Below are 15,988 nucleotides of genomic sequence, written 5' to 3'. Positions count from 1 at the left end.
AGTGCACAGCTTCAATAGGACAATCTTAAACTTAACATCTCAAAGACACTCTACACAATTTAAAACCAAACAATCACAGATCAGTAACATCAGTACCCTACATAAAAATCAAGTTATGGGAGCAGCTCAGTCCATCAAATTCTTGGGACTAAACTTTGACAAAAATGTAAGCTGGCAAACACACAAATTATTTAGCTACTAAATTAGACAGCCTTGTTTTTGCAATGTGCATACTATCTGCAGTAAGGAAATGGTGTACAACAGCAACTTCTGAAGCCATTGTTAGATATGGTTTTTTTGGGGGGGGATTCATGTCTCATCATGAATCCTGCTACTTCAAAGACGAATCATTAGCGATATGTTGTAATACCTCTATAAAAACATCTTGTAGACCAATTTTCAAGAACATAAAAATATTACATACATCTGTGTTGTTCGTATTTCAGATCATTGTTTTTACACAGTAATTCCCAGCTGTAGATGGAGCAGCGAACAATGGTGGTCAAGTTAAGGGGACCACACTGTGGTTCAGGTTGAAAAAAAATCGATTTTCGGTTTTCATCATATTTCAATAGATTAAGGTTTTATTTAAGTACTGTGAAAAGGATTTTGCTGAAAAACATTTTTTTCGAGCATTTTCCTACGACACGTGTTTATGTGCCTTGGAACGCAACAGTCGGTATTCTTTTGTTTCTGCTGTTTGTAAACAACACGCTTTCAAACACGTGGTTATTTTTGTTCAAGGGGCAGGCAATTAGGAGAAATAAAGAAAATCTGGAGGGAATGAAGAGAGGTGTTTGGGCCATATTCTTCCGTAAGTCCTCTACTGCTGATAAGCTATGTCATGGATTGTGTCCGTCAGGAGAAAATTCGTGGTGGAAATACAATAGGGCTCAAGCAACTGGAGAATCTTATTCTCACCAGCATTCTCTTCCTGCTGCTGTTATTACAGCAATTAAACCTATTTTCAGAGACTTGGCTCACCGTGACCATCTAAGGAAATGTCTGCATGGGCAGAGACAGAACCCAAATGAAAGTTTCAACAGCATAATTTGGAACTGCCTCCCTAAAACTGTATTTTGTAGGCATGCATACAATGAAACTAGGAGTTCATGATGCTGTTGTTACATTCAGTTGTGGTGGTATTGGAAAGTGTTGGGTACTGAAAAAGCTGGGAATTAATCCTGGCGAAATTATGATGACTGGGCTGCAGCATTGCGATAAAATGAGGATAGCCGATGCAGACAGGTCTGCACCTAATACGGCCAACAAAGCAAGACAAACATCCAGGAAGGTGAAAAAGAAGCTGGAAAACCTGCTAGAGGCCAAAGAAGGGCCATCATATGCAGCAGGACAGTTTAACTGTAAGTAACAAATTTCAAAAGTTTTTTCTTTCAAGTCGATTTCCCGCAAACTAAAATCTTCAGTGCATATGCCCCATTATATCAGAAAGTATCATAGATAAATGAATGAAATTTTCAGAGACTCTGCATAACATAAAAAGCCATCTCTGGTACTACAATCATTAATATTACCCTATTGGAAGTTCACAAAAAAATATTTTCTGCAGAAAAAACTTAATATTTTTTGTTAATAAATTTAAAAAAGTATTTCTTAAAAATTATAAAAAGGATACAGTAGATTTTAGTACAGTTGACTTTATTGTCATCATGTAACATACAGTAAAAATATTAAGGTCCTGCATCAACAGTTTTATTGGAAATGGGTCAAATACTTGCCTAAATTAACACGGGTTAGATAGGCAGGCTGGGGTCCCCTTGAGGCTCATTCTCTGCATGTACGTCACGCATTTTCTGACAACCGACGAGCATTCAGTAGTGTTCAAAGCAATCTGCTGTGAATGTCACTGCCAATGTAAGAATTAAATGTGATCGTAGCACATTATTTGGTGAATTTCTATTCCATCTGTTGAAAGTTGTCATCTCCGATTGTCGTGCTACGTCATAAACTCTACACACGCGAGCGAAGGAAATAATTTTAGGATTCACACTTTCTTCAAGCGCATAGCATGTGTGCACATACTGCAACTTTTGCTCGGAGGTGGCAACAGTGGAATCCCTGTCCACGCCTTGACCTGTCAAATCACCTGCATTCATCAGTTACATCAACTGCAGAAAATCATTTCAAACATACGTACAACACGGGACACAAAAAAACCATCTGAAACTCCAAAAACACACACACACACACCAGTACAAGAGAACGAAAATCTATAACAAACTTGAGGGTAGGCATGTAATGGACATGGAGACAGGTTCACTGAAGAGGAAACTACACAATCTTCTGGTGGAAAAATGCTATTATTCAATGGACGAATTTATGAATAATGGGATGATCATTTGAACAGTGTGAATGTTTAATTCCCAGGAAATTTAGACACTAAGTTGTGGTACATCATAAGAAAAACAATTTAATGTAACTGTGCTCAACCGAAAACTGTGCTTCAAAAAATAACATTAGAGAAGTAAGTAATTATGTACATCATAAGAGAACAGCCGACACGGTTTGTGAACAATATGATCAGCTTATCTGCAAAATGTATGATATAAGATGAACAGAATAAAATACAATATTGCTTTTTATAGAGAAGAGTAACGTGATCAATGAGGCACAGCACGGGCTTTAGAAGCTGTAAGGCTACCAATACAGTCACAGGTAACATTGTAGCTTATGTTATTGGGGCATTAGATGAGCGAAGAAGAGCCTGTGTTGTTTTCCTGGAACTTTCAAAGGCACCGATTGTGCGTGTCACTACAGACAAATACACAAACTAAACTTACAGTATCAGGGGAAAAGGAGCTGACATCATTTGTGCAAAACAGATAGCAGTGTGTAGAAGTAAAGCATAAAATAAGTGTAACTCCGTAAACAAACACTGTAACTTACAGCCAATAAAGTTTCAGGTACCCGAAGCATCAGTTGTAGCCTAGTGGGATGTGGGGAACCAGCTAAAAACCGTATCCAGGACCCAGGCTAACCGACACACCGCTCCTCGTCATTAATCCGACAGGCAGATTCGATCTGGGCCAGTACACCTCCCCATCACGGAAGCGGTACTTTAACACGCACGGCTCTTCGGGCGGGTTTGCGTACGATACTTCAGTCGCAGGAAAAAGTGACCCAGCAGAAGACCTGGAATCGAGCATCGCTGAGAATCCGAGGCAGGTTTATAAATATTTCAGTGAAAACAGCGGGCATACCGGTTGTGAGGCACCACCCGTCTGCTCTGACCGTTGACGTACTTGTGCCGTGATTTGGGGTTTTGTGTGACATTATCGAGTCACGTTGTGTGTGTTTCAGAGTGGAAGTGAAATAATGTTGTAGACGGTACTGTGTATGAAAAGCTGGTGTGTTCTAGCAGTTTAATTATGTGGTGGCGATGTGTGTGTGTGAGGAATGTTATTGTGTCATTTGGTGTGCTACAGTCATCACGATGTGCCAAAGTGTGTGAAATTACACGGTAGCACACTGGATATATTGTGCACACCATTGAGTGGGTGGATCACTTTTTATTTAAATCATGGGAGAAGGTATGTGGATCAATGTTTCTTAATACTATATCAAACATGTGACTATCATTAATAAACACTGATCCCATTACAAAGATTATTCAAAACTATTTTCTCGTGGGTTTCTTTGTTCTATCCGGCTCATCACTCATCACGTCCACTTCCCATCATTCACCATGCATACTGTTACTGACTGCAGTATGCAACAGAAAAGCCACCGACACTGCAACTGCACTTTCACTCTAGGATTGAGCTATATAGCAGAACTGGAGATTGGGATACCATTATCTTATGGTGCGTTTAGTATAGTTTTGTTAGATTTTATTTTTCTGGCAGTTTAGATTGTTTCGATTTTTTACTTGTGTTGGGTCTCGAATGGTGTTTTATTATTATTGAATTTTTAGTCTGTCCCCACACAAAACCTTTTCCCATGGGTGTCCCACTAATTTAATTGGCTTTAGTCTGCATATTGGTTCACATAGCATTTGTATTTGCAGGCAATATGATCTATGTTTTGGTTGCCACGTCAGATATGCTCGAAACAGGGATTTCCGGCACTGTGATGACATTATTGGTCAGAGCTGACAGATGGTATCCCAGGCTCCAGTAATCGCTAAACAACTTCTTTGTACGTGCAAATAAGATTAGATTAGATACAATTACAAGCAAATAAAACTACAACACTAACAATGTATGTCTAGAATTATGTAACTCAGATCTCAGTTAAATAGGGAATAACTGTAATAACGTCACGTGACGAGGGCCTCCCGTCGGGTAGGCCACTCGCCAGGTGCAAGTCTTTCAATTTGATGCCACTTCGGCGACTCGCGCGTCCCCGAGCGGAGAAAATCTCCGACCCAGCCGGGAATCGAACCCGGGCCCTCGGGATTGACAGTCCGTCACGCCGACCACTCAGCTACCGGGGGCAGACCGGGAATTACTAATTCCTGGGTGTTGTTGATAAACCCTTGACATGGTAGGACCATACCAGCAAAGTATGTTCAAAAACAAGTACTACACATTCTTCACGAGAGAGCTATTTAGAACAGTATGGCAGATATGCAGTTAATATACTATGACAACATCTACTCCCACTTATATTTCATTACAGTCCAAAGAAATGTAGCACGTATGCGTATACCAGGAAAAAAGTTAGGGGGTCATTCCATATCAAGTGGCGTAAGGGTCCCTACTCGACCATCTCCAATTTCGATGAAATGTTTACAGGATGTACTTACAGCTTCACAAGTAGTACGGTTGGGCCACTAGCCACCTTTTCACGAAGGCTCGTTTTTTGACATTGCAACTGAAATGAATAAATGATCAACTTTGTGATCCTGTTCAGCTTTTTGGATACGATAGCTTAGTTGTAGTACAAAAGGTCAAACTACGGTAAATTCATCATAGTGTGTTATCAAAGTTGCTCATAAATCTCGTCGTACCAAATTTTGGCTATATTTTATTGCATTATATCTACTGAAAGAGTAACTTTCTCAAGCTAATACTTTGGTTATCTGCAGCCTGCCTGCATGCTCTGCAAGTGGCATCAAATAATAACCAAGTTATCGAAGTTCAAAGTTTGCTAAAAAAATTTAATCAATCAATGTTGGTTCACTTTCAAAAGGTCATATCTCAAAAGGGGTCACTCAAATTTGATTTTTGTCGGCACCACTGGAAAGAGCTCACCTTGTTTGATCAGAAAAAGTTGTTTTTATTTTGGAGACTTTGCATTTAAGAACAAGTAAACTTATATTTTCATTACATTACATTTCTCGATGTAGTGACTTTAAATGATCAACTTTGATTTACCATTACTCGGGATCTAAGAGACCTGCCATGCTGAAACTTTGTGATCCTGTTCAACATTTGGGTACAATATCTTAGCTGTAAAACAAAAGGTCAAACTATGGTAAATTCATCATAGTGTGCTATCAAAGCGGCTCATAAATCTTGCAGTACCATATTTTGACTATACTTTATTGCCACGCATCTACTGAAAGAATAGTTTTCTGAAGCTGATACTTTAGTTATCTGCAACCTGTCAGCATGTCAAAGCTCTGCTAGTGGCACCCGGATTGCACAAATAATAACCGAGTTATCTGAGCTCACCTTGTCTGATCAGAAAAAGTTGTTTTTATTTTGCAGACAGACCAGTTTAGTGTCAACAATGGAGTTTGGTAACATGCTTCAACAATCAGTCTGAAGCACACTGTTGTGCAGTGAAGAGTGTTCAGATGATGCGTGTGCCTTTTTAAATGATGTAAAGTGTGTTGCCATTACTGGATAAACATCTTTTTTCGGTAAGTAAACATTATTTTAAGGTACGGGGTGACACTCTAGAAATGTTTATCACGTTATTTAATTTTTTTCTGTTGTATTCTCAAGGAAGTTCCCATTATCTATGTTTAATATTTTTCAGTTGGAAATATACACAACTTCTACTTTATCTAATATTGAAACAAATGACAATTGGAAGCATAAATTTAATTGCAGTGTAATGGATATCCACGAGGTTTCAGTACCGTATGTAATTGGCCTTGCAGATAATTCTGCACGTCATCTGAAAACACACACAAAACAACAAGGCTTCATTCCAATCGAAGAATTTTCAGTAGAGCAACAGGAATTAATAAAGCAATGAAGCGACATATGTCTTACCGGAAATGCACAAATTTGCTTCCATCACAAAGCAATACTTGTGGACAAATATGACTTTCTAGAGAGATCTTTTAATCCTTTTGGTGCAAAGAACATTCTGTTAAAAAGGATTTACAGATTGTCAATGTGGAAACAGCAAAACCATTACAAGCCGTGACTAAGAGCAATGTGAAACCTAGTCAGAAGATCTGTCCAACTTGCAGAAAACAATTTTTAGCACAGAAAGCAGAAAAATCAGTCAACTTCAAAGCAGTCAGAAGATCAAGCACATCCAGAAGTATCAATCGATTCAAGTCTAAATGCTTTTGGGGTGTCCACTCTAAAATTTTAGAGTGTATCAAAAAGGGATGTGAAAGGTTACGGAAAATAAAAATTCGCGAAGCTCGAGAGCAAATTGCGAACAACATTGCCGGTGCTGGAGGATTCGGCCCAAAAGGTCTTCAAACACCTAGTACAAGCAAGGCACGTTGAGACTGTGAATATTATAAGCAGCTGATTAAAAACCTGAAAGAGAAGTTGCAATTGTCAAGGTAGCCTGAGAAACTGCAAATACTGACATTAGTACCACTAAGCTGGACTGTAAAAGAGACAATGCAAGAATTGGGTGTTTCAGAGTAGTAGTAGTAGTAGTAGTAGTAGAGGGTTTTTTGGGTGCATGACAGCAAGATCTTCAGCGCCCGTTCAGTAACATATTGAGACGGGTGTCAAGAAAAAACTCAGAATAGTAATATAAAACAGAACATAAAACACAGGTAACAAGGTGTGAAAAATATGTGCCTACCCACATCGAAGCGTCGGAGGAAGCAGGGCGTCAGCAGTAAAACACGGACAACACAGGAAGAAAGTGGTAGAGGGAGCTAAAACAATGTAGCAGATGGAAGTGGCTGGCTGACCGCAAGGAAAAAAGGGAGGAGCCAGCCACTCTGCAGTACACTAAAACCTCCAGCCTAAAAGTTTAGGTGAGACTCCAGGCACATCACAAAACTTTAAAACCCTAGACACACACGTCTCATCATTAGCTAAAACACAGGGCAGATCCCCATCAACTTGTGCTTCCGCCCTTGCAGGACCACCTCTTCCCGCCTGAGCAACCGGCAGGAGGAACGCCACAGCCGAGTGGTCGACTTCACCGACCGCAGTTTATTGGCCGTCACCGCCAGCCATTCGTCCTCCCACAACTCCGTGCACTTCCTGTGGAGTGCAGGGATGACAGAGTGCGAGGGAATAGGACACTGGGCCACATCCTGCTCTCTGCAGGCCTCCTCGGCAGCCCGATCGGCCTATTCGTTGCCCCATATTCCTACACGACCGGGCACGCAGCAGGACACCTCCTTATCCCGCTGTTGGAGCAAGTACAGCTGGTCATATACCAGCTGGACCATTTCCTCAGTCGGGTACAGGTTCTGCAGTGATTGTAAGGCACTAAGAGAATCGGAGCAGAGAAGAAATCGATCGCCCCGAACACGATTCGTCTGCACCGGCGCCTTCAGGATCGCGCGGAGCTCCACTGCGAAAATGGTATATTCGTCAGGGAGGTGAAGCCGGGTAACGTGATCGGGGAACACTACAGAACAGCCGAGGAAATTCTCTCGTTTGGAGCCATCAGTGTAAACGACGGTGAAACTGTGATACACATCTAAAATGTTAAAAAACAGAGATTCAAATCTAAAATCTGGTGTGCTATCTTTCTTAAAAGTAGTCAAATCTAAAATAAGTTCGGGTCGCCAGAGGAGCCGAGGTGGGAAATCTGCTCCAACCGCGACGTAAAACACGAAGACCAGCCACAGATATCGCAGCGAGGCTATCGTGTGCGCGAATCCCACAGGGCTGCGTCGCTCGTTGCCGGTAATGAAATAGCCGTGCCAGAGGACGCTGAGCAACGGTACAGTACGCAGGTGTGTATGGTGTGGACAAAGTTTCACAGGCCTGGTGCACCGTAAGTAACCGTCGCCACATATGAAGTGGCGGTTCACCGGCCTCTGCTCAGAGGCTCGGTACGGGGCTAGTTCAGAATGCCCCAGTGGCCAACCGAAGCCCTTCGTGGTGCACAACGTCCGAGAACTTTAAGTAAGAAAGCCTCGCAGACCCATACACCGTGCACCAATAATCGAGCCGAGATCACACGAACGCCCTGTAAAACTGGAGCAGACGAGTCCTGTCGGCTCCCCGTGTACTGTGGCTGAGACATTTTAAAATACTTAGAGCCTCAAGTGACCGTCGTTTCAGGTCTTTAAGATGAGGTAACCACATAAGCTTCGAGTAAAAAATGAGCCCCAGGAATCTCACCGTGTCTTTAAAAGTAAGAATAGTGTCCCTCGTCCTCAACTCGGGAAAGGTTAAAATCCGACGAGAACGGTGAAAAAGAACACATACGGACTTCTCAGTGGAAAACTTAAAACCACTCTTCTGCGCCCAGTCAACCGGACGTCTAAGAGTAAGTCGCAACTGACGCGTTGTCGTTGCAAGGCTGGATGTTTCAGAGAGGGTGGTAAAAGCAGCTAGGAAGTTACAGGCGGAAAATGGTGTATTAGCTCTGCCAAAGAATAAGTGGCACAAGAAGATTAAAGATGCTGTAAAAGAAAGATTGGTAACATTTTTACAGAATGGAGAATTTAGCCGAATTTGTCCAGGTAAAAAAAAAAAAGACTGTGTATCAATTAGAATACAAGGAAGGAAAGTTTTGATGCAAAAATACCTTCTGAATAATTCGAAAGAAATGTTTGCTGCACATCAACTTCAGCATGGGCCTGAAATTGGATTTTCCAAATTTTGCGAATTGAGTCCAAAATGGTGCATCGCAGGGGGTGCTGCAGGGACCCACTCAGTCTGTGTTTGCATTTTACACCAAAATGTGAAACTTATGCTCGCAAGCACTACAATTAAAGAAGATTATAAGGGTCCGATTGCTAAAACAGTGCGCAATTTGGAATCCACAGACTGCATGCTTCATCGCTATCAAATCTGTCTGGGAAAGAACTACTGGAACAGTTTTTAGAAAGTAGTTTTGAAGACAGTGATCCAGATGATGCGATTGGGTTCAGACAGTGATGTGCACTCTGATAAAGATACATTAGAAACCGAGCAGATGACCACCGAGGATTTTATTGAATATCTGATTTCAAAAACTGATGAACTTTCCACTATCATTATGTTTTCAAAGCACCAGAGCAAGCACCTAAAATGCATAAAAGAAAGCTGTAAGCTGACTGAACTGACATATTAATGGACTTTGCTGACAATTATTCCTTCATTGCCCAGGATGCAGCTCAAAGTTTTCACTGGAATAACAGCCAAGCAACTTCTCACCCACTTTTTGTGTACTTCAGAAATAACTTGGACATCAGCAGCATCAGCTACTGTATAATAAGCAACAGACTGAAACATGATCCAACTGCTGTACTTGCTTTCATACACATTTACTACTTGAATGATGGGTCAGCAGCACAGTACAAAAACTTCAAAAATTTTCTGAATCTCAGCCACCATCAAAATGACTTTGGAACTTTTTCGCTAGAAGCCACGGAAAATCTCCACGTGATGAAATTGGAGGAACTGTACAGCGCCTGGCAGCAAGAGCAAACCTTCGAAGACCATCCGAGGACCAGATTTTGACACCAACTGATTTGTTTAAATACTGCACAAAGAATATTAGAGGAATCCAATTAATTTTTGTTTTAAAAGAAGAAACTGAAACATTAAAAACTGAGCAGGAAGCAAAGTTCAAAAATGGATGCACAGTATCAGGAACAAAAGAGAATCACCAGTTTGTGCCATTAAATGAAAAGCAAGCTTATATTAGAAGAGTATCCAATGATACAAATTTTTTTGTGGCAAATGTTGACCATAGTCAAGCAACAGCTTCATTCAGAAATATTACAGCCTTACAACTGGGCCAATACATTGCCTATATAGGCCTATATGATGGAAAATGGTGGACTGGTAATGTGTCTGAAGTTTCAGAAGAAGAAAATGATGTTTTAGTCAGTTTCATGCACCATAATGGACCTGCACATTCATTCTATTGGCCAGCTAGGAAGGATGCTTGTCGGATTCCAAACCAACACATTATTTCTGTCATTCCAGCTCCATCAGCAACAAGAATGGACCGATATTGTAGCTTGTTTGAATCAACTATAATTGCTATTAGTAACAAATTTTAGCAAATGAATTAATAAGAACTTAAATATTTGGCTTGGGAATCATAAAGAGTAAGACTGGTACATGTATTTTTTAATGTAATATAAATGTAAGTTTATTTGGTACGACAAGATTTATGGGCCACTTTGATAGCACACTATGATGAATTTACCACAGTTTGAACTTTTGTTTTACAGCTAAGATACTGTACCCAAAACAGTTGAACAGGATCACGAAGTTTTAGCACAACAGGTCTCTTAGATCCTCAACAATGGTAAAACAAAATTGATCATTTATTCATTTCAGTTGCACTGGTAAAAAACGAGCCTTTACGAAAAGGTGACTAGTGGCCCCACCATACTACTTATGAAGCTGTAATTTGGCAGTGCTTCATGTAAGGTCTATATGTACATCCTGTAAAAATTTCATAAAAACTGGAGATGGTCAAGTGCGGAGTTTAGGCCACTTAACATTAAATAACCCACTTGTGCTTCAAAACAAGACTGTTAGATGAGTTACAAATTTGACCCTAAGATAATCCAGCATAAATAGAGAGCTTAATATCATAACTGTCATTCACTACATATATTTGCAACAATAGTATGCACTTAAAAGCATATAATAATGTGCATTTAAATACACATACAAAATTAGAATATGAGAAATAGGGATGGTTACTGTCTACATAACAGGCCACTCAAGTTAACTGTGAAAGATTTAGACCAATTATCCTGCTGCTGATCGTTCTTGTTGTTTGCTCCGAGTACCATAGACAGACAAGGCATGACAAGGTGAACCTGCCAGATTGCAAGATAGAAATTTAATGGGTGCATGATGTAGGCCTACATTACAAAAGTGAAATGATGGAAGTGCAAAACTGTGAAAATAAGTGTGTCAATTTGTGTCGACATTATGGCCTTAAATTTCAAGTTTTTATCTCATCCACCTTACTTTCAGGAGGTGGTGGCTCCATAGCTCTTAATTTGAAAAAAATGTCATTACCAGCTTCAGCTCCTGATGCAAGACTTTAGTATACAACCAGTTTCAGTCTAACCATCACCAGGTTCATAAAAGTACTCACAACATCGTGTTAGGCGAAATATAAAATCATGAATTATACACTATTGTATAATGGTCGTAACATCGACCACAGTTGTAAGATGAATGAGCACGCAACCCAGCACAGTTATTTCTGTTATGAAACAATAGTGCATTATTATTCATGATTTTACATTTCGTCTAACATGATTCTGTGAATAATTTTATGTAGGCCTACCTCATGATGGCCAAACAACGAACTGGGTGAGTAAATAACGCAGTTTAGCAGTAGCTCAAGGCGGTAATATGACATTTTTGAAACGTCATCCAACATACGTTGAAGAAATCACGCATTTGTACAAGGCCGATTAAATTTAAGTATTCATTAAACTAGATATGTCAGCGTTGTGATATATTTACGCATAAATACAATTGAAACTGTATGCCCTGACTGCATCTATACCGCGAAAATTGCCTACAGATGAATTATCGTAATGACGTTAATAAATAATCTGTTTACATTACGTACATTTCCCTCGCTTTAAATTTTCAAGTCCATTTTTCTAATACGATCCTCGAGCGGTCCACTGCTATACAATAAACTACCAATACAGATCCTGTGTAGATGCATACAATGCAATATGTTCCATTGCAGTCATTGTACTTTCGCATATGCAAACCCTTAAATGCTTCATTAAATTCTTGCCACATTTAGCTTGGACATAAATCATGATTTCGTAAAACACTAATAGCGTCAACTACTGAAGGCAAACAATACGCCAGTCTGCAGGAACCAAAATACTTACCAACAGGTAAAAATATTGACCTGTCATATGAATAACGCCGACGCAGCCGACTACATATATAAATACTATGGTGACAGAACAAAGATGGCCGCAAAGTATCGCAGCTCAAAACATTTTCAAAATTAACCTTTATTCCTCTTATGACTCACAGAGTCGCATTAACTGGGAAAAAAACTTCACGAATTTAATTTTTATTCAATCAAAAGTACACTAATGAGATCATTGCGGAATGATGGCATACACATAACTACAGTCGCGGAAACATTGAACCTGCCGACACTCGTCTGATTGATATCATCAATAACATGCAGAACATAAAGTACTCATCGAATGTGTGAAAATAATCCTCTTGACAATACTTCGATGGGTTCGTCAATTTACAAACAGTCACCCGGGATCGCAATTAAAACAAACAGAAAATACCTTTCACGCGCTCTGTGAAATTCGTGATCGGCTGTAATTAACCCACACGCACTATATTACCACCCTATGCCAAGAATTAACAAAACCGTTGACGTCCATTTAGCTAAGATTCCGAGGAAACTTCAATTATTGCAATTACATAACATTAAAACATTAATTTATCGTTCCGCTCTTCCACTAACCAAATGAAACTGAAAGCTTTCAAGTAGTGGTGGGCAGGAAAAATCACACTGATTGAAAAGTCACGGATATCACATTTACCATCTGTTGCTAAATTTCGTACTGCTTTCTGAAAACTTGGTGTCATTCTATGGACTTAGCTGCGATTTCAGTGACAAGTCGCGGCTAGAAGGCGCAAGTAGCAACTAAAGAGCGCAGTTAATATTCTTTGGCTAGTGCCATCTGTTGACCGATGTTACGTACTTCGTTATGAGAGCCTTGTGCCTCACGAGATCGATGTGCCGTAAGCGCATATGAAGAGCATATTTTTAGTGCCATCTGTTGACCGACATACGTACTTCGTTATGAGAGCCTTGTGCCTCACGAGATCTATGTGCCGTGTGCGCATATGAAGGGCTTATTTTTAGTGCCATCTGTTGACCGACGTACGTAATTCGTTATGAGAGCCTTGTGCCTCACGAGATCGATGTGCCATGTGTGCAGATGAAGGGCTTATTTCAATAGTGGTGCAAGTCCACTTTTGTTCATTTTGAGATACAGAGTCCTAAAGTTAAATGAGCGCTGAAAAATCTGCTGTTGAGATACATTAAATATTCAAGCTTATGGCTTCTTACTAGAGATGAACCTTTCATTCTGTTTGTTTGGATCATCAACAGTCAGCAGATATTTTAACTCTACCCAGTTTTAACTCAGTCAATCTGAAATGTCAGCTATCTTTTTTGCATCAGAATATTCGAGGACTGAGAGATAAAATTAATGAATTAACTATCTGCATAGATGAATTAGAGTCTTCAAACCCAGCTGACATAATCTGCCTCTCTGAACATCATGTGACCACTGCTATAGAACTTTTAAGTGTTACAGGGTTTAGGTTAGCATCTCACTTTTGTAGATCAGAAATGGAGAAAGGAGGAGTTGCCACATTCATCAGGAACTGTCATAAATTTAAGAACATAGACATTCATACATTTTGCCTAGAACAACATATGGAAGCATGTGCAACAACCAATGAAATTCAGTTTAAGAGAAGCCTAAAGGATTTATTGGTGGCCAACTCCTTCTACTCCATTGATGAATTTCTGAGGAAAACCAACTGATTTGTATATAAGTACAACATAACTTCTGCACAATTTCAGTGCAGTAATGTGTTCACTGAAAATTTGTGTGTGTGTGTGTGTGTGTGTGTGTGTGTGTGTGTGTGTGTGTGTGTAAGTATAATCTAACTTCTGCACCATTTCAGTGCAGTAATGTGTTCATTGTAAATAAGTATTACAGTAGTTGTATTACATGTTTCTTACCTTATAAATAAATATAAAACTTTTTTATTTTAAATTCAGTGCAATAGTATTTGTAAAATGACTCTTAGTGTTCATTAAAAAATGACGATCATTCCACTTGGGACCTGTGGAATGGTACATTAGCTTATTTGTTTTAGTTTAAATATTTGACATGTATTGTTGTTTTTCTGACATGTTCCACATCCTGGAGGACCTCCTCACTACGGATCAATTGGAATGAAAGTAAATCTAATCTAATCTAATCTAAAGTAGAATTTCAAAAAAAATCCTTCATAATATTAAGTGTATATCGAGCACCTGCAGGTAACTTTAATCTGTTTGTAAACCACCTTGAAGCTGTACTGGCCCATTTAACAACCAAAAACAAAGAAATAGTGGTTGCTGGTGATTTCAATGTAGATTTCCTTAAAGACTCTCCCAATAAGAACTTATTTGAGTTAGTAACACTATCACTCAACTTAATTCCCACTGTAAAGTTCCCCACTAGGATAGCCACTAGCTCACCAACAGCCATTGATAATATCTTTATAGAAAAGTCCAATGAACAAAATTATATTACAAAACCAATAGTCAATGGCCTCTCAGACCCTGGCATGCAGTTCCTTCTGTTAAATACTGAACAGGATATAAAATCTGTTAAATCTGAGCTCAAGGGGGGTAATCAGTAAGCCAAAAATTGATTATTTTAGGACACTCCTCAGAGACATTCACTGGACTGATGTTTACAGTGCTCATGGCATGAATGAAAAATACAACACTTTTGCTAATAAAGTGCTTACCTTATTCGAACACTGCTTTCCCCCAAAACTTACCAAGGTTAGAGCAAAGTCTACAAAGAAGCCATGGATTACTCGAGGAATAGGGGTAACTTGTAAAACAAAAAGAAAACTGTATCTGTCAATCCGAAACATTTCCGATGTTGATGCTATAGCACATTATAAGAAATACTGTAAAATATTAAAGACTGCAATACGGACATCAAAGTAAATATATTACAAGGAAAAGATAGTCATATCAGATATCAAAATAAAGACAATATGGGATATAGTGAAGGAGGAGACCGGTAAAACCAGACATGAAGAGGGACAAATAGCTTTAAGAGTAAATGATACATTGGTGACAGATGTGTATAGTGTTGCAGAACTTTTTAACAAACATTTTGTAACTGTTACTGAAAAGATGGGGTTGCCAGGTTCGGTAGATGCTGCTATGGAATACCTCAGACCAGACATTTCAAGCAACTTCCATAATATGAATTTGAGCCTCACTACCCCAACAGAAATAATGTCCATCACAAAATCTTTAAAATCAAAAACATCTAGTGGGTATGATGAAATATCAACAAAGTTGATTAAAGAATGTGATTCTGAGCTAAGTAACATGTTAAGCTATCTGTGTAACCAGTCGTTTATCAGAGGAATATTTCCTGAATGAATGAAATATGCTGAAGTTAAGCCACTGTTTAAGAAGGGAGATAAAGAAATAGCATCAAATTTCCGTCCAATTTCACTGTTGCCAGCATTCTCAAAAATCTTCGAAAAAGTAATGTACAGTCGGCTTTATAACCATCTTATCTCGAATAACACACTGTCAAAGTCACCGTTTGGATTTCTAAAAGGTTCTGATATTGAGAAGGCTATCTACACTTACAGTGAAAATGTGCTTAATTCATTGGACAAAAAATTGCAGGCAACTGGTATATTTTGTGATCTGTCGAAGGCATTTGACTGTGAAAATCACAATATCCTTTTAAGTAAATTAGAATATTACAGTGTAACAGGAAATGCTGCAAAATGGTTCAAATCTTATATCTCTGGCAGGAAACAAAGGGTGTTATTAGGAAAGAGACTTGTATCAAGCTATCAGGCAATATCCAACTGGGAACTAATTACATGTGGGGTCCCACAAGGTTCCATTT

General features: G+C 39.3%; 1 protein-coding gene across 15 annotated transcripts in view; it reads right to left on the bottom strand.

Annotated features, from left to right (window-relative positions):
• Window positions 1-12,951, bottom strand: part of LOC124553681 (GDNF-inducible zinc finger protein 1-like) — a 128,621-nt gene extending 115,670 nt beyond the window's left edge. For 4 of the 15 annotated variants that reach the window (XM_047127575.1, XM_047127573.1, XM_047127572.1 and 1 more), the window contains exon 1: window positions 12,170-12,400. The gene's annotated coding sequence lies outside the window, so the exon portion shown is untranslated. The other 11 variants (XM_047127568.1, XM_047127581.1, XM_047127578.1 and 8 more) reach the window with 9 other exon arrangements.
• Window positions 12,952-15,988: the final 3,037 nt, after the last annotated feature.

The sequence above is a fragment of the Schistocerca americana genome, chromosome 11, assembly GCF_021461395.2.
Source record: "Schistocerca americana isolate TAMUIC-IGC-003095 chromosome 11, iqSchAmer2.1, whole genome shotgun sequence".
NCBI lineage: Eukaryota > Metazoa > Arthropoda > Insecta > Orthoptera > Acrididae > Schistocerca > Schistocerca americana.
Note: the sequence above shows the minus strand (reverse complement) of the source record. Positions and strands in the feature narration are given on the sequence as shown.